Here is a 22,351-nt window from a genome sequence, read left to right as displayed (position 1 = left end):
CACATACTATGTTTATGTTACTGGGGAAATGAGCCTTATTTAGGCTCACTAAGAACCCCATTTTCATTAATAAGAGAGTTTTAGAATAAACTCAATAGAAAGCTTGAAGAAATTTTATTAGAATTCAAAAGAAAAACATCAGGGTGGGCAAGCTGTAAGTCTGGTAGTAGCTCTTGGGATTCTGTAAATCCTACCCCCCAGTTACCTGGCAATAGCTAGGTATGCTCTGCCCCAGTTACCTGACATTATAAAAGGGGCTGCTTGCCCCCTCCTCTTGCTCTCTTGTGTTCCTGCTCTTTGTTCTTTCACTCTTGCTCACCCCCTTGTTCCTCCTCTCCCCATTTCCTACCCCACCCCTCCACATGCTCATGGCCTGCCTCTACTCCTCTACGTCTCTATTCCTCTCTTCTTTTTCTCTGCCTTTATTACCTCTTAACTCCCCCCCATGACCTGAATAAATTCTATTCTATACTATACTGTCATGTGGCTGGTCTCTCAGGAGGAAGGGATTCCCAACACAGGTCCCCCAGAGGTACCTTCCCCCCTTGCCCCTAGACCTTGCTGAATTTCCATGGGCCATATCCCCTTCCATTCTCTTCATCTTTTTCCTAACAGTAGCTGGTAAAAAAAAGATGGAAAAGAAGAAAGCAAACCATGCCTTTAGAGTTAGGGTCCAAGAAAGCCAGAAGGCTCAGTGGTGGGAATAAACAAGCAGCTGCTTCGTAGAAGCTGTTGTGGTGGTGGTGTTGGGAAGTTGTAGAACTAGTGAGAAAGCCCAGAATATCTGAGAATTTTGGTCATTATTCAAAAGGAAAAGAAGAAAGAGGAAAAGTTAAGCCATATTAAAAGTTATGACAATAGATAAAGTACAAGAGTTTAAAATGACTTGTTTATCAGGAGAAAGGGTTATTATAATCTCCCCAATCTACTGTTTGCTTTACCGTCCAAGATTAAAAAGATGTGTGAGCCAGGTAGAGCAGATATTTTGCAATAGAGACAGATGGACTGGACATATTCATATTATTTTTTTTCTTTTTTCAGGTAGAGAAGCCTTTGTTAAACATTTTTTTCCTTTTTTATTGCATATATTTTTACATTTCAAATGTTATCCCTTTTCCCAGATTCCCCTCCATAAATCCCCTATCCCATCACCCCTCCCCTTGCTTCTATGAGGGTGCTTCCTCCCACCTCCCTGCCCTGACTTTTCCCTACATTGGGGCATCAAGCCTTGGCAGGACCAAGAGCTTCTCTTCTCACTGATGTCCAATAAGGCCACCCTTTGCTACATGTGCAGCTGGAGCCATGGGTTCATCCATAGATAGTAATTTAGTCCCTGGGAGCTCTGGTTGGTTGGTATTGTTGTTCTTATGGAGTTGCATATTCAAGCACAGCACAATTGGTGAAAAATTTCCTGGTGATAATTAATTCAATCTTATGTGCACAATAAAGCCTAAGATGTGATTACATTGAAATTTATTGTAAAGAACATGTGACACCTTCCATGACAATAGGTTACATAGATTGACTACATGTGACACCTTCCATGACAATAGGTTACATAGATTGACTACATGTGACACCTTCCATGACAATAGGTTACATAGATTGACTACATGTGACACCTTCCATGACAATTGGTTACATAGATTGACTACATGTGACACCTTCCATGACAATTGGTTACATAGATTGACTACATGTGACATTTCCCATAATGGTAGGTTTTATAGATTGATGAGCCCATGCAAAGGGTCTGGAGGAGGATCCCATATGATCTAGGCCCCACAGGTGACCAGGCTATTAACCACATCTATTTCCAGCTTTCTGGGTATCTAACAGGTCATGCATCTCTCACTGTGAAAAGACAACCTAGTGTGTTTAGTATTCCTGGTTTCCCTAGTGCTTATCTGAGAACACAAGGTCCTCTGTGTCTCCCACATGTCCTGATTTCCCGACAAAGCACACATCTCTGAAGATTCAAAGCTAATATTTCCAAATAATAAAAAAATATGCAACATTTGTATTTGAGGGTATGGTTACCTCATTCTGAATGATAATTTCTAGCTCCATTCCCTTACCTGCAAATTTTATAATTTTGCTTTCATAATAGCTGAATAACATTCCATTGTGTTAATGTACCATTAATTAACGGGGGAGTAATCCAGTAGGGAGCACCCTCTATGGCATTGTGCAGGAGCTCCTACCTCCAGGTTTATTTCCTACTTGAGCTCCTGTCCTGACTTCTTTCGATGACAAGCCGTGATGTGAAAATGTGAGCCAAAATCCCCTTTTCTCTCCAAGTTGCTTTCTTTTTTTCTTTAGTATTCTCTGTATTTACAATTCAGGTGTTATCCCTTTTCGGCCAATCCCATTCCCCTCCCCATCCCATTGCCTCCATGAAGGTGCTCCCTCTCCCAACCACCCTCTTTCACCTCAGCACCTTGGCATTCCCCATACACTGGGAAAAGGAGCCTTCACTGGACCAAAGGCCTCTCTTCTCATTGATGCCAGAGAATATCCTCTGCTGCATATGCACCTGGGGCCATGGGTCTCTCCATGTGTGCTCATTTGTTGTTGTTTTAGTCCCTGGGAGCTGTGGTGGGTTTGGTTAGTTGATAAATTTTGTTCTACCAATGGGGTTGCAGACCCTTTCAGCTCCTTCAGTTCTTTCTCTAGCTCCTTCATTGGGGTCCCTGTGTTCAGTCTGATGGTTAGCTGCAAGCATGCTCATCTGTATCAGTATGACTCTGGCAGAGCCTCTGAGGAGGCATCCATATTAGCTTCCTGCCTGTAAGCACTACTTGGCATCAGCAATAGTGCTTGGGTTTAGTGGCTGCTAATGGGATGGATCCCCAGGTGAGGCAGTCTTTGGATGATCTTTTCTTCAATCCCTGCTCCTCTATTTTCCAAGTTGCTTTGATCATGGTGTTTCATCAAATAATAGTAATGCAAACTAAGACTACCTACTAGCAACTTTTTGAGGACTCTTTCCACTGATTTGCATAGAGAATAAAGCAGTTTATACTTGTCAGCAGTGAACAAGTGCTCCCTTTTCTCATATCACACATATGCTATGTTTTTTTGTTTTTGCTTGTTTGTTTTTGTTTTCTAATTCTGTTTGGAATAAGATGAAAGCAGTTTTTAATTTTGTATTTCCCTCATGAGTAAGGATGTTGAATATCTTGAAAAATATTTTTCAGCCATTTGTATTTCAACTTTTGATACCTTGGCTTAGTTCCGTGCCACAATTTAAAGTTGGCATTTCGATGCCCAGTTTTTTGAGTTCTTTGTATATTCTAGATGGCAAACATTCTCCCCACATTTGTGGGCTACCTTTTTATTTGAGTAGTGGTGATTTTTGTTGTAGAGCTTTTTAGCTCCATGTGGTCCATTTAGTTGTTCTTGGTGCCTATATTATCTGGGATCCTACTTAGAAAGTCTTTCCTGTGCCCCTGCATTTCCATCTGAAATAAATTTTTAAAAAATTTCTGTGAAGAATTGCACTGGAATTTTGATGGCAATTGTATTTAATTTTTAAATTGCTTTTGATGTAATGGCCACTTATATTAATCCTCTTAATCTATACATGTAGAAGATCTTTCTATCTTCTGATACCTTCAATGTTCTTTTCCAATGTTAAATTTTTTATTGTGCAAGTCTTTCACTTTTCTAATAATATTGCAAATTGATATTTCAAAACTCCCATGAAGTAAAACACCAACCTCTGTGCGCACTTTGAGAAACCTATTGATCCAGTTGCATATGTAGCTGAAGATAGCAGTGTGTGGCATCAACGTGAGAAGAGACTTTTGTTCCAGAGAGGGCACATTTTCCCAAAGTAGGGGAATGACAAGGCAATGGAGTGGAGAGGGGGATCAGAAGGGAGTGCACCTTTGTGAAGGCAAGTGGAGGGGGATGGGAGCGGGGTAGGGTAGAGGTTGGTTATATAGGCTGGTCTAGTCTCGTACTCACATTTCTCTTTCCTTATCCTTTCCAGTGCTGGGATTAAGGCATGTGCTAACAGATTCCACTTAAATTTTGCATCAGCATTTCTCCATTTTACACATGAAATGAAGGACTTGACCAGTTGTGTGAAAGCTTTGCAAGTAGCTATGGTTGACTTCCTAAGAGCTAGTTTAATTTTGATGACACAGAAAGTAATATTTGAAGCCAGTAGGTGAGAAATGGGAGGGAGAAGTCCCTTACATGGTTAGAAGACACAGTAATAGATCTGTAAGTGACTCTCACGCACACCTGTAACTTGATCTGCTGATGCAAGAAATTATGGGCTGCTCTGTGCTGGGGTGAAGCCCAGGACTTTGGAAACTCCCCAAGCTTTCACTGTTGTTTATTTGAGCAGCAGTTAGGAGAGTGAAAGGCTCTTAAGAAACTATAACCTCATGAGTTCATTTTATTTTATTTTTTTATGAGTTGATTTTAAAACAGCTGCCATGTCTGGAAGTAGCAGAACACCTTCTTTCAGCTTGTTCTTCATATGCTGGGAGAGCTAGGGCAAAAGACAGTGTTTCTAATATTTTTAAATTAAAAACTATATGTTATTTAAAATTATATCTTGACAAGCATGTGAAATTATTTTCTTAAAAGATGATTGGGGATTTCAAAGCTAGTGTCATTATGATAGTATCAAAGGAGTTCAGCAGTCATCAGCAGCTTGTTGTCTTTCAGTGATGGCATTGTCTGGAAAAACTTCCTAGGATGTCACTACTCTGACCTCTCACCAGGGTGTCCTGGCCTGGACTGCAGAGGAATAGCCTTCTCTCTGACCACATTGCTTAAGTTTGGGGCCCAGTAGATACGCCCCCTTCCGCATACTGACTTTGTTAATCATTAATCTCCTCCTGTTTTGCAAATCCAGAGGTTCTACTCCATTCTTAATTTTACAAAATGGTAGCAATTGGGACAGGTTTTTAGTTCATATTTTTGGGTTTCTTGTGAGAATCAATGAGAGAGATATTCAGTGTAGTACCAGATTAAGTGTGATGTTGGTAGTTAACCATAGGGGTTATTGGGTATTTTTAGACATCTTATTTTCTCATCCATAGGAAGAGTGCATTGTGTCTGTTTCTTCAAGCAGCTGACTAAATACAGCTTAGTATGCACAAACATGAATTGGTCCTTTTTACGACAGTGTTCTAGAGTGTATACTGAGTTCTAGTAGTTTGGGTTTTCTCCCACTGAACTCTCCTGGTTTTGTTTGAGACAGGGGTTCTCTTTGTAGACCTGATAGGCCTAGAATTCAGTATATAGACCAGCTTGGCCTCAAACTCATAGAGATGTGCCTGCCTCTGTCTCCCGAGTGCTGAGATTAAAGGTGTGTGTCCCCAAGTACTGCTGAACTCTGCTGTCTTAAATGTCTCAACTTGGACAAAAGAATGCTGACGAGCTCCATGGACCACAGGCAGAGGGAAGATGCTGACTGGTGCAGAAGCTGGAAGGATTCACACAGGACAGGCTCAGGAGTGACAGACTGTGAGTCTGCCAAAAAACAGTGCAGGGAGCTCCTTCCCTCACACTACTAAAAATACTGTTGGGAGAGTCAATTCTCTGGTCCTATTTTAGAAACCAAAGACAGATCCACCATATTTATGTTTGGATCCTGGTCAGCCTTCTGGTCTGAGTTTTAAATTCCAAGACAGATTTTTGTGGAAGAGACAGTTAAAATAGCCTATAGAGTTTGAAAATTCAATATGAAAATAAGTGTATGTTGATCATCATTTGGGAAATTACTAGTATTTTTGGAAGGCTTTATTAGAAATAGTCAGAGTGCCATAAAGAGAAAATCTTTTTAGCTATTGACCTGCCCATACATCTATGGTTGTGTGTGTGTGAGTGTGTGTACAACACGTGTGTTCACAGTCTTTCACTGTGGACTTTCATTCACTAACTTTCCCAAGCATTTATTGAGTTATTATTACCAAAAACACTGCATCAAGTCCTTGAACAGAAGTAGGAGAATATAGAGAAGTAACAAGAGATTCCTATTCTCAAGTGATTTTAGAGTGTTCTGGAAGACATGAGGCTTCAAACCCAACACAAGGAAACAGGTTGGGTTCAAGGCCTAGTCAGGGAGGTTGTGTGTCAAAACAGGCTAATAATGTAGGCTGGGGAGAGGGCTCAGCAAGTTCAAACAGTTGCTGCTCTTGCAGAAGACTAGTTCCAGTTCCCAGCACCCATATGATGGCCTACAATTGTCTGTAACTGCAGTTCTATGGAATATACTGCCCTTGTTTATTTGCTGCAACCACCAGACACACATAGGCAGTATATTTATATACACACAGGCAAAACACTCATACAATAAGACAAATAAGCCTTAATGACAACAAAAGAAACAGGTCAATTAACTAAACAGCAACGTGTCAAATCACTTCACCAATTACCAATTACTAAAAGACCAAATTAGCCACAATCAATTTGCCATTGGCCCAGGGCCACTGAGTGTTGCTATAGAAAGAATTTGCTTATGGGACTCTGTAAGAAAGCTTTTTATTAGTATTATTTAGTATTGTATTTGTATTAGTAAAGTGGTCATTTTAAACTTCAACCCATGTCATATTTTTGTGGTTGCCAGTCCTCTTGAGTTGGGCAATGGGAAAGCATTGTGCATAGCAGATTTCAGTAACCAGAAGTGTAGTTTGCTTAAGTGAATCAGACTACTTTAAGTATGCAGATGGACCAGTTTTGTTTTCAGTAGGAAACAGATGCCACTAAAGGAAAAGCTAGCTTTGTAATGGTGCATGTTCAGAAGTGTGGGAAGGATTATGGAAAACAACAATGGTGGTTACCACAGACGCAATTGTGAGAAGCCATGGCTGCATGGAAGGGATGGAATGGTGGCAATAACCTTCCACATCTCACCTCTAGCAGGTACCTCTCACTGCTCACAGCCAGTGATGAGCAGAGGTAAAGAACTGCTAGGCAGGAGGAAGGATCAGAGTAGATGCACATGGTGCTTGTCCTATAAGAATAGAGGTATAAGGCATAAGTCCTATAAGGTGGTTTTAGAGAATCTAATGGACCATCAGTTTGGCTTACTAAAACCCCTCTGCAGACCTCTTGAAACAGAGACATATATGCATTGGCTGCTGTGGACTTCCCTAAGGTTCAAAAAAACTTTTGTAGAGGACTGGGGTACAATGTATGGCTGAAGCTAGAATCCTGTTGGCTTGATTCCGACTCAGGAAAACTGTATCTTAGTGTATCAGCCTGAAGCAAGTGGGGGTGGGCACCACTGTTGATGCAGGTGTAGCTTACTGTGATCATTATATCCATACGTGACTGATGTTTAATATCACATCATGAGTGATAATAGCACATAATGGTGATAGGGTTGAGGCAGAGTACTCACAGCAATTTTATTTCTCACTTTAAGCCTGGGTTTCCTTTGGATTGAGTGAATCTCTGAGGTTCTCGGATAGTGAGAAGAGGTTATCCCCAAGCTGGAGATAGACTTCCCACTAATAAAGGCACACGGGTCTTTGGATGATTTAGTAGCAACTGAGATGCATGTCTTAAGTTGGTAAAGTAGTTAGTTCATACTTGGTACAAGACACTGTTGCAAGGAACAGAAAGGCTTGAAGTTCATTAAATACCATGGACCATCTTTTGAAAGCAGAGGCAGGAGCAGCAATTGCAAGGAGAGAAATATAAGAGCAAGACTAATTTATATTATAGCTATGCTACTTATGGTTTCTCTATACTCACAGTTTTCATAATTTGCCCCCCCCCCCAAGAGCCTTGTCTGAGGCTGCCCATGTTCTAGGACAGTGCCTATGCCCTGCTGTAACTTTAATCATTAGAGAGATCTCTGATAGGTTTACTCACCCAGCCTAGCCTTGCCCTTGTCTCTTTACCAGAATTATGAAGAGGGTCTGGGCCTAGGCAATCCTAACAAGCTAGACTGAGATGCTCATCCTTAATAGACCAACTAGTGAGACAACATATTAGTGAAAAGCAGAGAAAGGAGATGTATTGAATGTGGCCACTTTGGGAAAAGAAAGAAATAGAGAGGCCCAGTGGCCCCTCCAAGGCATCATTAGTGTTCTGTCATGAGGTTTCAGTTTACATAGAGGGCAAGAAGCATGCATAATGAAGCAATTTCTGAGAGCCCATTATTTCAACAGTCCAACAGCCAAAGGGAAACAGAAGGGTCTCTTTAGAATACTTTTATTACATGCTCTAATGAGTATATAGGCAATGCAGATTAAACTTGGTGTATTTTTTAGGGGTGGGGAGGGTGGACCTAGGAGAAATTGCAAGAGAGTGTGATCAAATGCATTGTATAAAGTTTCCAAGTTGTTAATAAAAATATATGTTGGGGAAAAAAAGAAAACAGCAACAAAGCATATCTTTATTCCTTCTGGGATTGTTAGAACACTGATCTATATTATAAATATCTTTCTGGTGGGTTGTTTCCTTTATGTACAGTTAGTTATCTGTACTGCTGGACTTCTCTTACTCACTTTTGAGGACTACAAAGGTCTGCGGATGGATGGAGATTACTCCATCTTCCCACTTTCTCCTGACTCGAGAAATTTGTCATTGGTTCATTTTATTCCACCATTGCAGAAAGTCTTCCAAACCCCTGTCTCAAAGCAGCTTCAGATAAAAAGCAGTTGTGTTCTAAGTCTAATTATGCTTCCAAGGCCAAGGTTCTTATGTGAAGCTCTTTTCCAGTTCATGATGCTCAGCTTCTCCAGAGGCAACTTTAGGTTCTCCCGACTTTGTCACTTAGCTGAGGTTCACCTAGAGATCGAACAGGTAATACTGCATTGTTACAGGATATTTCCCTGGACCTCTTTTCTTGCCTAGGGATGCCAGGAGGGTAGGAGGCAGAGAAGATAACCTTAGCTTTGGGTTGAGAAATCCCAAGGTAAGTTTGATATGTGTTTGCTGGACTAAAGAACCATGCAAATGAGGAAAACTTGTCTAAATAGAAGAGGTTTGAGTTGTCCCAGGTCACTGGACTGACACTAGTGTCTCAGGCCCTGGAGGGAAAGGGATATTTTTGAGCATATTCCCTCACCCAATGGGCTCTGTATACTGAGGTGGGGGAGGGGACATTATGTAAGAAAAGAAAAGAGCTGTTTTCTCACAACCTTTGAAATAACAGAACAAGGCAAATTGTCCTGAGAGTCATGCCATAGACTAACACAACAGGGAACAATGGAGTCCCATGGCCCTGGGAAAACTTATGTGGACTGAGGCTGTGGCACTTTGGTGGCTCCTATCTGTCAGTGATACCTTCAATTCCACTGGCTGCACAGCTGATTGCTTCTGAAGTGGCAAAATTGGAAAGGAGATGAAGAGAGAAAAGTGGATGAGAAGGCAAGGGGCAGGTGGGAAGCTTTAGAAATAATGGAAATGGTGTCCTTGGCACGGATACACATCCATTTCCCCTTAGGGAATCAGCTCCAGAACCAGACATACTGTTCTGTTCTGACCTACTATAATGGCTTAGGGTACATTCCTGCATCATTGACAACAGGTCATCATGTACCTATAACAGGAGTGTGGTCTCTACAGAGGGTCCTTTTCACATCTGACTCATGACTCACACCAAATGCAGACAGAAAGAGCTGCGTGAGCAGGGAAGAAGAGAGGAAGTCATTCTTAAGAACTTAAGATATGAAAATAATTGTGAAGGGAACTTTGCTGGGAATTAAACACTCAAGTTTAGGGGTCACACTTAGAATAATATTCACCTTTATACATGAGGACAATGGATGTATCGGTAGCATCTGTATGTACTTGCTTATAATTTATCAGAAGAAGAGGAGACAGGAAGACAGATGAGAAAACTTTCTGCAAGGAGAAGTCCTGGAGATTTGCTACAAATAAAAATCCCAACATGCTGTGGGATTGTAGGATGACATCTCTGGGCACAAAGTCGACATTTAAAAGATTTTCTGGAAAAAAAAAAAGAATATATTTTAATTAAAATAGAACTGTATCACATCCCCCTTTCCTCCCTACAGCCCCTCCCAGTTTCTCTCCTATCCCCTCAAATTAATACCCTCTTTTCCTATATTACTGTTACATATATACTTATGTGTATGTATATGTACCCACAAATACTTAATTACAACCTTAAAAATGTATTTGTATACTTTTATGAAAAAATCCTTAAAAATTTGTACATTTATCTTTGTTTTTTTTAAAATAAAGTTTTTCAATAAAAAATATACATACATACATAAATAAATAAAAAAACAAAAAATAGATTTTCTGGAATTACAACAGTTGCTCTAAGATGACACCATTGTCAGCTTTTCCTTGAGATGTCTATTTTCTTTTCTTTCCTGACAAGGTCTCATGTTTTCTAGGCTGGCCTCAAACTCACTGTGTAGCTAAGATGGTTGTAGACCCCAGCCACTACCTTCCTAGTGCTGGAATTACAGGTGTGCACCACAACAAGCCTGAGGCAACTTTCTGGAGGTGGGAAATTGATCATTTATTTTCAGTTTTGCCCATTTGATTTAGTGTCAAGCAACTAAAATGAGACATCAGAAATCTGGCATTCATAACTTCATGATTGTGGGTTTTTTTTTTTTTTTTTTTTTTTTTTTTTTTTTTTTGTTGTTGTTGTTTGTTTTTGAGATTGCGTTCCTTCATGGAGCCTTTGGTATCTTAGAGCTCACTCTGTAGACTAGACTGACCTTGAACTCATAGAAATTTGCCTGCCTCTGCCTCCTGAGCACTGGGACTAAAGGTGTGTACCACCACCACCCAGCTTGATTTTGTTTTCTTAATTGTTATAGGAAAATGTAATTCTAAAAAGAAGTGAAACTGTAATGAAATCCAGAAGACAAAAAATACTGTCACCAGAGATACTCTGAGTTGTCTTATTTTGGTGAAAGTAAAGGAACCAATGTACATTTTTTTCAACTGCTAGAGAATTCCACAAGATTACAGCTTCTGGCCAAAAATGAATGCCTACAGAAGTAGCAATGAATGCCCTAAAAGGGTTACTCTCGTTTCCCAGCAAGAATGCCCTTGGTGCCTGGTTGACTACTGATATTTGAAAGGTTCACTTACAATAACTAATACTGATGGAGTCATGACATATTTTAAAGTTATCCTTCATGTCTTTTAATTCACAAAGCAGGAAAGCCTGTGTCCTGAATGCTAAGAGGTACAGGGGCTAGTGGAGTGACACCTGTAGAACCCTTCAGATCCCCAAGCACTCTTTGAAGTGACTGAACGACTATTGCCTATACTATAGGGTCATCAGGAACTGAGAGGAGGCATGGCAGAAGATGTTTTAAATTATTAAATTATGGACACATTTAAAAGTGACTTGGAGTGTTTAATTGTATGAAGGGATTCATATACTTACATTAGTGCCTGGGGTCACAGCACTAAATGGTCTAGCCTTGCATTTTACCACACTGAAAGGTTTAGTCTGTTCTCCTCAGTGTGACCATCCCAAGTGTTTGGCTGTCTAATGGAGATAGCTGCCTTGACATCTGATCCTCTAGTTCACATCTATCCCTTACGACCCAGCACACACAAACTTTATCTCCCACTTCCTCCTTTTTTAGCTGTTGGTGAGAAAAAGGAGTCCTCTGCTTTTATCTTCTCCAGGCTGTCCCTGCTCTGTGAGCCATTCCTTAAACCTTTAGCTTTACCCAAGAGCTGCATTATCCTGAACCCTTTTGTCTAAATTCAGAAAATTCAGTGTTCTAGAGAGCATTTTCAAGGAAGAAATGAAGGCCAATGTTTTTGAATGGTTAGCTTTGTTGATTTATATCTTTTCAAGAGAATGAAATTATTGATTATACATGATAATGGGATTCATAGACTCAAACAAGATTCATTCCCATATGTTATTATTTTATTGATACCACTATTTTTGATATTGCCTAGGATGTGCCAACAACCATTTTATAAGTGAATTGTGATTTTGCTTGGATGACCTTTTCAATGGTAAAACTCATTAGTCACTACAGTAACTGGCAGTTTAACTACCCCAAGCTTTCTAAAGACAATGGTTTCTCTACCCAAACAATCATAAATAAATTACAAATGCAACTTGGCACCACCCTGAAGGAATTCTAGCTTCATACTGTTGGGAAATTTGACCAAGATGGCTTCAGCGTATACTAAGTTTATAGAGCACATAAAAAACAACACATTTATTCAACATCCTGATTATACTATTATGTTTAGTAATCAACAGCAGGGGTGAAAAGTTCTAAGATAAACTCTTTGTTGGAATGCCCTAACTTACCCCTGAATGGAAACTAAAATAGCCTGTTACACAATTACTCACAAACATGAATATTGTCTAAAACACATCTTCTTTGTAGCAGCTAGGCTGTGCCACAACTGTGCATGGCTGAGTTTACAAACCTGTGGTAACCTGTAGCTTCCCTGTCACTCTCTGGCTCTCTTCTGCCAAGCTTTGTTTCCTGGCAGTAATTAGAACTTCCTGCCACCATCACAGGGCAGCTGAGGCTGGACCCACCATAGCCACCTTGGTTTAGCAAAGCAATGGCTTCCACCTCTGTGAGGGCCATAGCTCCTGCCCCTAAAGATTTTTCCCTTTATTGTTCCAAATACTGTAGACTTTCTGCAATAATTGTCAAATTGTGGTTGCTTCTACCATTACTAGATCCATTATAGTTATCCCTATTGCCAACAGACATGTGCACTACAACCATGGTTACCACCAAGCCACCATGACCAATGACATTTCTTCCTCCACCAAAGTTGTCATTGCCACCAAAACCACCTCTCTGACCCCACACCAAAAGTTCTGGAACTACTTTGCACTCTTTAGCTGGACCAAGCCCCAGCCATCTTCTGCTTCTACAGGGCTATTCTTACTTCACAACTGTATGGCATTTCTCAGTTACAATCTTATTCAGAGAATCACGCTCATCAAAGGTAGAAATAAAGCCCCTCTTTTTGTCTCTGTCAGGCATGGTTTCAATCATTTCAGTTTCCCCATACTGGTGTTGTATTTTTCAGTCTCTTCTTTAAGACAACCAATAAAGATCTTTTTCATAGTTAAGATGACACCTGGTTTCTGAGACTCATCTCTTGACCCAGCCCTCTTTGGTTCCGCAACTTTCCATCTACCTTCTGTGATCTTACATTCATAGCTGTACCTACTTCCTCTGCGGTGGCATACTAGTCACTTTCCTCCTCTCATTGCTTGGTGTTTGGCTCTTTTATGACCACACAGTCCATGAGTGTTCCATATGCTCAAAATGGCTTCTCAGGTGCTCCTTCGTTGTTCCATAACTTAGCCTCCCTTCCAGAGCATCAGCAGCTGACCTGGCTCCTTAGGAGACTCTGACTTAGATGTCAGGCTGGTAGATAAGAACCTTCAGCCATGTTTCCTCCGCCAAACCGAGAGGCAGAGAGCATCACTTTAGATTTTGATTCTGGCTTATTCAAATATTTGCTTGTTCAGCATGATTTTAGGGCACCTCTTTCTAGAGCTTGTCTTGATTTCTTAGCTTTTTATTCCTCATAGGATCCTGGGAACCTGCTGCTGATCTAGGGAGAGGTAAGTACTTTATTGGGTGTTTGTTCAGATCAGGGAGATTTAACTACTTTGTTGAATAGTTATCCATATTTAAGTAGTTCCTATTTAGTTCCTCAGCTTGATTCTGTAATCCTATGGTTCTGAAGATAGCTATCTGCTTCTCTTTAAAAACAAAACAAGTAATGACCCATACTTTTCTTGATCACTCACTCTAAACCACATACTATATTGTATGCTAATATATAGAAAGAAATATGAATGTGAACCATAATTTATTTACTGCTTATGGATCATAAGGAATAATACTCAAATAATTGCAGTTGAATAGCACAGGAACATTTGGTAAAGTCTGGGGCATAACTATGCACATGTATTAATATCACTCAGGTATGCAGGAAGCAGGAGTTAGAGACTTCATAAGCCTCAGATGTAAAGCAAGTACCTGCTTCAAAGACCACCTAAACAAAGGCATTACCCCACACAATACCCCTTTTTTATCTTGAGAGTTTGCTGGAGGTTAAAAGTGCCGAACTGGACTTCCTCTGTTTTCATACAAACTACAGGGATTCTTTGATGGTCTTGGAATAACATACCTGAACATGCTCACCCAATCTAATGATCCTGTCTATAGTTCAATAGTCTAGGTTGAAAGAAAGTATCCAAATAACAACTATTGAAAAATATTTTAGAGACTGTGCCATCAGTACTGAGGCTAGACAATATATGGTGTGTGGTGTGAGTGTATGTGTGTGCTCATATTTTGTTTGAAATAAAAAACTTTAATATAGGAATTAGTAAGCAAGAGACAACAGAACACCCAGGGAGAGGGAGAAAATCCCAAGCTGGGAGCAGAACAGTGAAAGTTCCATTATAATTACCCACAGTATGCTGACTTGTCATAAAGTAGGTTACTGCCTTGGTCACCTATGAGCAAGTACCTACTGAAGAGTAGGGAGGAGGAGAGTGTCTGAGGTTTTGCTGGAGTGCCCTGGCAGTAAACAGAATTAAACAGGGGGAAAACTATGCACTCAGAAGTATGGTTGCTGATAAACAACTTCAGCAAAGTGGCTGGATACAAAATTAACTCAAACAAATCAGTAGCCTTCCTATACTCAAAGGACAAACTTGTGGAGAAAGAAATTAGGGAAAAGGTACTCTTCACAATCATCACAAAAACTATGAAATACCTTGGTGTGACTCTAAGCAAGTGAAGGACCTGTATGACAAGAACTTCAAACCTCTAAAGAAGGAAATTGAGGATGATCTCAGAAAATAAAAAGATCTCCCATGCTCATGGATTGAAAGGATCAACATTTTAAAAATGGCCATCCTACCAAAAGCAATCTACAGATTCAATGCAATCCCCATCAAAATTCCAACCCAATTCTTCATTGAGTTGGAAAGATCAATGTGCAATTTCATATGGAACAACAAAAGACCTAGAATAGCGAAACCCATCCTCAACAACAAGGAAACATCTGCGGGAATCACTATCCCTGACCTCAAGCTATATTACAAGGCAATTGTGCTGAAAACTGCATGGTACTGGTACAAAAATAGGCATGTGGATCTATGAAATAGAATAGAAGATCCAGAAATGAGCCCTCACATATATGGTCACCTGATTTTTGACAAAGGTGCGGTAAACATTCAATGGAAAAAGGACAGCCTATTCAACAAATGGTGTTGGTCCAACTGGCACTCAGCATGCAAAAGAATGAAAATAGACCCGTTCTTATCTCCTTGTACAAAGCTCAAGTGTAAGTGAATCAAAGATCTCCACATTAAACCAGATACACTGAAACTATTAGATGAGACAGTAGGGAAAACCTTAGAACACATAGGCACAGGAGAAAATTTTCTGAACAAAACACCAAAGGCTTGTGCTCTAAGATCAAAGATGGAGAAATGGGACTTAATGAGATTGCAAAGTTTCTGTAAGGCTAAGGACATTGTCAAGAAAACAAAATGGCAGCCAACAGAATGGGAAAAGATCTTTACCAACTCCACATCAGATAAAGGCCTAATATCCAAGGTATATAAAGAACTCAAAAAGCTAGACACCAGAGAATCAAACAACCCTATTAAAAAATGGGGTACAGAGCTAAACAAAATGTTCTCAGTTGAAGAATATCGAATGGCTGAGAAACATCTGAGGAAGTGCTCGACATTTTTAGCCATCAGGGAAATGCAAATCAAAACAACCCTGAGATTCCACCTCACACCAGTCAGATTGGCCAATATCCAAAACTCAGATGACAACAGATGCTGGCGAGGTTGTGGAGAAAGAGGAACACTTCTCCACTGTTGGTGGGGTTGTAAACTGATACAACCACTCTGGAAATCAGTCTGGTGATACCTCAGAAAATTCGACATAGTACTACCTGAAGACCCAGCTATTCCACTTCTGGGCATATACCCCAGAGACACCTTAGTACACAACAAAGATATATGCACCACAATGTTCATAGCAGCTCTATTTATAATAGCCAGAAGCTGGAAAGAACCCAGATGCCCTTCAGAAGATGAATGGATACAAAAATTGTGGTACATTGACACAATGGAATACTACTCAGCCACCAGAAACAATGACTTAACCAAATTCTTAAGAAAATGGCTGCATCTAGAGAATATCATCCTGAGTGAGATAACCCAGTCACAAAAGAACAGACATAATATGCAGTCATTGATAGTGGGATGCTTAGCCCAGAGGCTCGCACTGCCCGAGAAACAACTCACAGACTGTATGAAGTCCAAGAAAAAAAGAAAACAAACAAACAAAAAAAAAAAAGTCATGCTCAATCCTTATCCACCCAGAACACATTGACAAATTCCGGGTTGCACCCTATATTACATGTACTGTTTGCTCATTGTAAAAAAAAAAAAAAAATCTTTACATACCAAGAAAACTTTGACTATTTCCAGGTTGCATCTTGTTTTACATGTACTTTGTGCTCATTGTAACTAGTGGGATCTTGATCACACTATCAAACCTTTAAAAAAGAAAAAACCAAGTACTGACAAAAATGTATTGTATACTTTTATGCAAAAATGCTTAAAATCTGTATATTTATCTTTGTTTCTTAAAATAAAGTTGTTAAAAATAGTAATAATATAAAGTAAAAAAATAAATAAATCTATGAATAAAACAAAATAAAACAAAACAAACAAAAAAAGAAGTATGGTTGCTTGAATGTTACATAACCAGGCAGAGACCAGACAGACCCTTTTCATGCATGAGGGTAATGGGAAGAGGAGTGTGGTGATTTTCAGAGCCCTGAAGGACTATAATAAATGATGCACTCAGTGATTAGATATCAGTGAGTTTGATTCTCTTTGGGAGTCATAAGGGCCAAGAACATGGACCATAATTTGAAGAATCTGTCAATGTATGGTAATTTTTTAATTATCCTTCCTGCATATTAGAACTCAGTTGACAATAAGTCAGAGAAGAGACCATGGTAAATAAATGCTTCTCTAAAGGGTCTAATCTGAGGGTAGAACATTGAATGGTAGACTAAGCTACTTGTCTGAAGGCTCTTCTGCTCTATTTCTGTGTGAATCCAGTTCCTTTTGGTCTTAACTCTATCACATAAATCCCTTCATTGCTACCTGTTTTGGTCTTTAAACCTGTGAACAGGGTAAAACCAGAAAGAAGAAGCTGCCATGGCCAAGGATGGTGGACTTCGGTTCACTTAGACCATTGCATTCTAGAAAGTAGATGAGAAAGTGAATTCTGTTGGATTGCTTCCCAACCAAAGAGTGAGGAATCCAAATTTTATTCAGACAATTTGTTGGCATCTCTTTTGGAATCAGTGTACTTCCAACAGCTGAGGATCAGGCTAATTTTTCGCTTGATAAATATGAAGGAAAAAAAGCTGGCTTTAACAGCAGCTCACATCAAACTGATGTGCTAAAACCTTTTTAAGGAGGAGGAATTTAAAGCCCTAGGAAGCAGAATCATGTTTAAAGCTAATTTGCCCTTTTCCTCTGCTGCGGAAGGAATAGAGGACCCCCTTTTGAGAAATACATCTAGGACTGGAGCCCTGGATCATTCAAAAGCTTTCACATCCAGAAGGGATGATAGACATTCTATCATTGAAATTGGGCCTTTGATTTCAAAGTCAGGTCAAGATGAGGGGTTTGAAGAGGCTACACAGGGACATTTAATCCCAGCAAGCAATGCTTGAGCATACTTCCTGAAAGGTAGCTGTTGCTCTTTTTGGCCATATTGGTGATGGAAAGAAGCACTTATATGACATTTAATATCTTCTGAGTGTGCTTGTGCACCGGCAGTGCTATCATGCAGAGGCTTAGGAGGTTTGTTTTATGATGAGCAAAATAAAGCTAGAGGGATTAGGAAACTTGTCCAACAAAGTGGATGAATGGGTAGAACTAGAAGGCAGTGTTGTTGAGTAAAAAACACATTCTATATGTTCTCACTCACATATGGATGCTAACAAAGTTGATCTTAAGAGAATAGGATTGGTGTTGGAGAAACAGAAAGATCTGAGGAATGGAGGTCAGCTATTTACTAGGGCATCAAAACAAAATTTGATGGAGTTAAGAGTTCTAGTATTCTGCAGTATCATAGGGTGACTATAGTTTACAACAATCTATCACATACTTTAGAAAAAGAAGAGAATCATCTGAAAGCTCTAAACACAAATAATGATATATAAGGATACAGAATTATTAACTACCCCATTTGATCACTACCCATTCACATATGTAAATGTATAAAATTAGATTGTATCTCATCAATCTATACAGTTCTATGCCAATTAAATATGATAAACACATAAATGTAAAATAGCCCCTATTTTATTACAGAATTCTGTTTATTGTTTTAGGCATAGTGGTACATGTAGGTAATCCCAGCTCTTGGGAGGTGGAAATAGGAGGATTTGGAATTCAAGGTCAGCTTTAGCTTCATAGCAAGTTGGAGGTTAACCTGAACTACATGAGACCCTGTCCCAAGAAATAAAACATAATGCCTCCCCCAAGGAATTTGTTTAACACATTAAAAGTTGTTCAAGATTTCCCAGCTATCAAGTTATAAACCAAAGAGTCTAACCTTGTACAGTTGCCTCCTGGGTCCAGACTTTCCTGTACCATGCCTGATGTTGGAAGTGATCTGTGGCTAGATGTGGATTTGCTATGAAGCTTGAGTTCCTTTCCAAGGCCCTGCACTTGATCATATGGTCATATGTTTGATAAAATTTATAAAAAGATATCTAACCTGCAACTGTCTGTTCTCTCTGGGTATTCTTGATTTCTGATAGAATTTTCCATGTTGCTTTGAAAAGAACTGGGAATATCTGGGGAAATTGGGCTAAGTGGTGACTAATCTGGGTATATACTTAGTTTAGTTTTGTGGCACATGCCTTTGTAGCTTGTAGTAACTCTGCTAACTTTCCAGTGTTCTAATATTAAAGGCAACTGCATGGTTGTATATTAGTTCTACTCACATGTAACCATTAGTGTTCATGCCTGACAAAGGTAATACGTGGCTTGTATAGGAAAATGAGTTTTGATGTGGAGCCAGAAGGTACTCTATGAAAATCTTTTCCTACATCAGGTGTATGCAATTAGATGTAGATGGTTCTCTGATCATGAAAACATAGTTAAAAATCAAAGCTCCTTCTGTCAAAAACACACTTGATAGTATAACATATATAGGTACTTTTTTGACAAATGCATGGTTTTGAGGAGAGCAAACTATTGTTTACCAGAATCCCTGTGTTTCAAGAGCACCATTTGAGGTGACTATTTATGGTAAAACATGCTCAAGTAGAATTTTTTCCCAGACACAAGTAAATACAGAAGATTTATTTACCATTTAGCCTATGACTTCTTTATTGCCACAGTTTGGTGTGAAGCAGATGTTTGAACAAATTTCCTCAGTAGCTGCCCAGATGACCCAGAAGTGAGCCATACCTAGGGCTACGCTCTTGGGTTACTAAAATCAAGAACAAAAAGAAATTGGTAGAACAAATGGATGCATAATAGGATCTTGTGTACTAACTGGGATCACATAACTACTCTCTACACCTTGACACTGTTAAAATAAGAATGAAAAAAGTTACTTTTTATTCTTTGACTCAGAGTCTCATACTATGCCCAGTTTGGCCTTTACCTAGCGATTTTTATATGAGGACCACTACATTTTGTTAGAAAAATTGATGAAAGTTGTATTGAATATTGCTTCAATAATAAAACATAAACAAAGCAAAACAAAATGAACCCTTCTTTCTAGTTATGTTTCTACTCTATAACAGCACACCGGTGATAGACTAATGAAAAAAAAAAGGTTATTTAGATCCAGATTTGGAGGCCAAATGTTTGCGATCAGGCAGTTTTATCTATTTAGTGTCTGGTAAATTCCTTGTGTCAGATGCTAACAGAGTGGTAAGATTGGGAGACAGATTTGGTGAAGTGGTGGTTTGAATTGAAAATGGCTCCCATAGGCTCATATGTTTGAATGCTTGGTTTCCAGTGAGTTGAACTGTTTTGGAAGGATTAGGTGTGACCTTATTGGAGGAGGTGTGCCACTGGAGGTTGGCTGTAACACACACACACACACACACACACACACACACACACACACACACACACACACACACGTAACCTTATTGAGATTGGCTTTTTACTTTGACATTTCTATTTAGTATAAAGTACATCATCATAAAGCATCACTGAGTAACTTTGTCTTTGATAATTTGATGGGTAAAAATATTCTCACTTATTTTTTTCAGTTACCCAATATTTATAATGTAACATCTTTAATTTGTCATTAATTATAAATTTCTACTTTGATTCATCTAATTCTATGTCTGTTTTGAGATTATTTTGTTAAAATGTTTTCTACACAGAGGAAAAATATGCATGTTCAAATTGTTACATTTCTGTTAAAACGTATTGTTTTTTAAATTTTATATTTATTATTTACTTATTTATACAAAAAAAAAAAAAAAACAAAAAAACCAGCAAGCAGCTGTCTATACTTGCCTACTAGTTGTCCTCTTTCCTGGTCTTCTAGAAGTGTAAGTGCCATTTTTTGAAATTGGTTTGGTGTATTATTTTTAGAGGGTTTATCTTTACAGCTCAAGGGAAGTGAACTGTCTTTTAATCACAGTATGAATGGAAGTAAACATATGATTTAGTGAATATACATGTTGAAAGAACAGTGTTTGGCTTTTCAAAGCGTATCTTTGATAGATGTATAATAGGAATCTGCAATCTTTGGACAACTCATGAAGATGACTTTCTTAGTATACTAAGATAAGAGATAAAAGGAGCCACATCACTAGTGGCTTTCCTTGCCAAAGTGTGATAGTAGGATCTTATTTTTAGAGATCATTTGTGTAGACATAATCTTGGTTTGACTAGATAGTCTACTTGATATAGATAAGATGTTGGCAAGGATTTTTTTTTATGAAAGGCCAGATGGTAAATATTTTAGGCTTTGCTGGCCATCTATGGTGTGTTTCTTCCCTCCTTCCTTCCCCACTCTCCCTCCTGCTCCTCTCCCTTTACCCTCCTCTTCCTTCCCCTGCTATTCTTTACTCCTTCCCATCCTTTCCCGTTCTTTCTTCCCCCATTTTGCTCTCTCCTGCTTGCCCTTTCCTCCTCCTTCCTCCCACCTCTTTCCTCCTCTTCTCCATTAAAAGGTGGAAGTCATTTTCTTTTCATGCAAAAAGAGTCTGTAGGATGAATTTGGTCTATGAGATGTAATTTGCTAGCTTCAACTATAGATGCCTGTCAGTCAGGGTAATGTGGTATGCACTACAATTACAAGTTTTCTTTGTGAAGAAAACCTTGCTGTAACACATTGACTATTTAATGTACTCTTACAGGTCAGGTGAATTCCTTCTACTTTAAGCTATTGGTTCATGTGAGTAATAGGTTGGTTCTGATAGGATAAGGTTCTAATAGCTCAAAGCTCTGCCCCAGGGTTAGTGCTAAGGGAGGCTTTCATTGTCAGGTTCACAAAGGTCTGCTGTCAAACTGAAGGGGAGACCTGTGTGGGTCATATGGGGTTTTTCTCTTTGTAAGGTTTCACTTTTCAGAACAATCTTAATTGTAAAATAATTGAGATAACAGTGTAGGGTTCTAGAACCCTGTACTCCAGCCCCCTTGTTATCACCATCTTATGTTGTGAATACTTTTCTTGCTGCTTGGCCCAAATACATGACAAGAAGCAAGGTAAGGAAGGAAAAGTTTATTTGTCTGAGAGTGCACTGCACTGTAGGGAATAGATAAGTGACATCTTTAGTTAATGTGCATACAGTTGAGAGTGCCAGTCTGTGGGATGTTGCTGCTCACACTCAGAGTGAGTCTCCCTCCCGTTAGATGTTTTTAGAAACACCCATATAAACAAACCCAACGTGTTTCACTGGAGATCCTAAGTCTTGTCAAGACAGTCAAGACCAACCCATCACAATTAGTATGCTTATTACTAGCGAACATCACTGGTCTATACTTAGACTTCCTTGATATTTTAAGCCAAGGCTCTTTCTCTCTTTTTCTCCCCACTCTGCCACTCCTTCTCAAGGTAGGATCTCATGTAGTTCAGGCTAGATTTGAACTCATTGTGTAGCTAAGGCCGTCCTTAAATTCTTGATCCTCTTACCACTACTTCAAGATTGCTGGGATTATATGTGTGTGGTCCAACACCCAGCTCAGTATCCTCTTCTGATTCCAGGCTATATATTCATGCAGCCAACATGTCCCTTTGGCTCCATTTAACTGTGAAAGTTTCTCAGAGTTTTCCTTGTGTTGAAAGTGAGCTGGACAATTTAGTCTCATGAGGCAGTTTGGAAAAATGTT

At 39.3% G+C, this 22,351-nt stretch overlaps 1 protein-coding gene across 1 annotated transcript in view; it reads right to left on the bottom strand.

Moving 5' to 3' along the window:
• Positions 1–8,436: 8,436 nt before the first annotated feature.
• The window catches only part of JPH1 (junctophilin 1), a 135,011-nt gene continuing 121,096 nt past the window's right edge, over positions 8,437–22,351 (bottom strand). The window contains exons 6-7 of the transcript XR_013975565.1: positions 9,726–9,929; positions 8,437–8,766 (exon numbers count right to left, since the gene is read on the bottom strand). The gene's annotated coding sequence lies outside the window, so the exon portion shown is untranslated. The remainder of the gene's footprint in view (positions 8,767–9,725; positions 9,930–22,351) is intronic.

The sequence above is a fragment of the Micromys minutus genome (assembly GCF_963924665.1).
Source record: "Micromys minutus genome assembly, chromosome: 26".
Classification (NCBI taxonomy): Eukaryota; Metazoa; Chordata; class Mammalia; order Rodentia; family Muridae; genus Micromys; species Micromys minutus.
The sequence above is the reverse complement of the archived record's forward strand: the minus strand, read 5'-3'. Positions and strand labels throughout refer to the sequence as shown.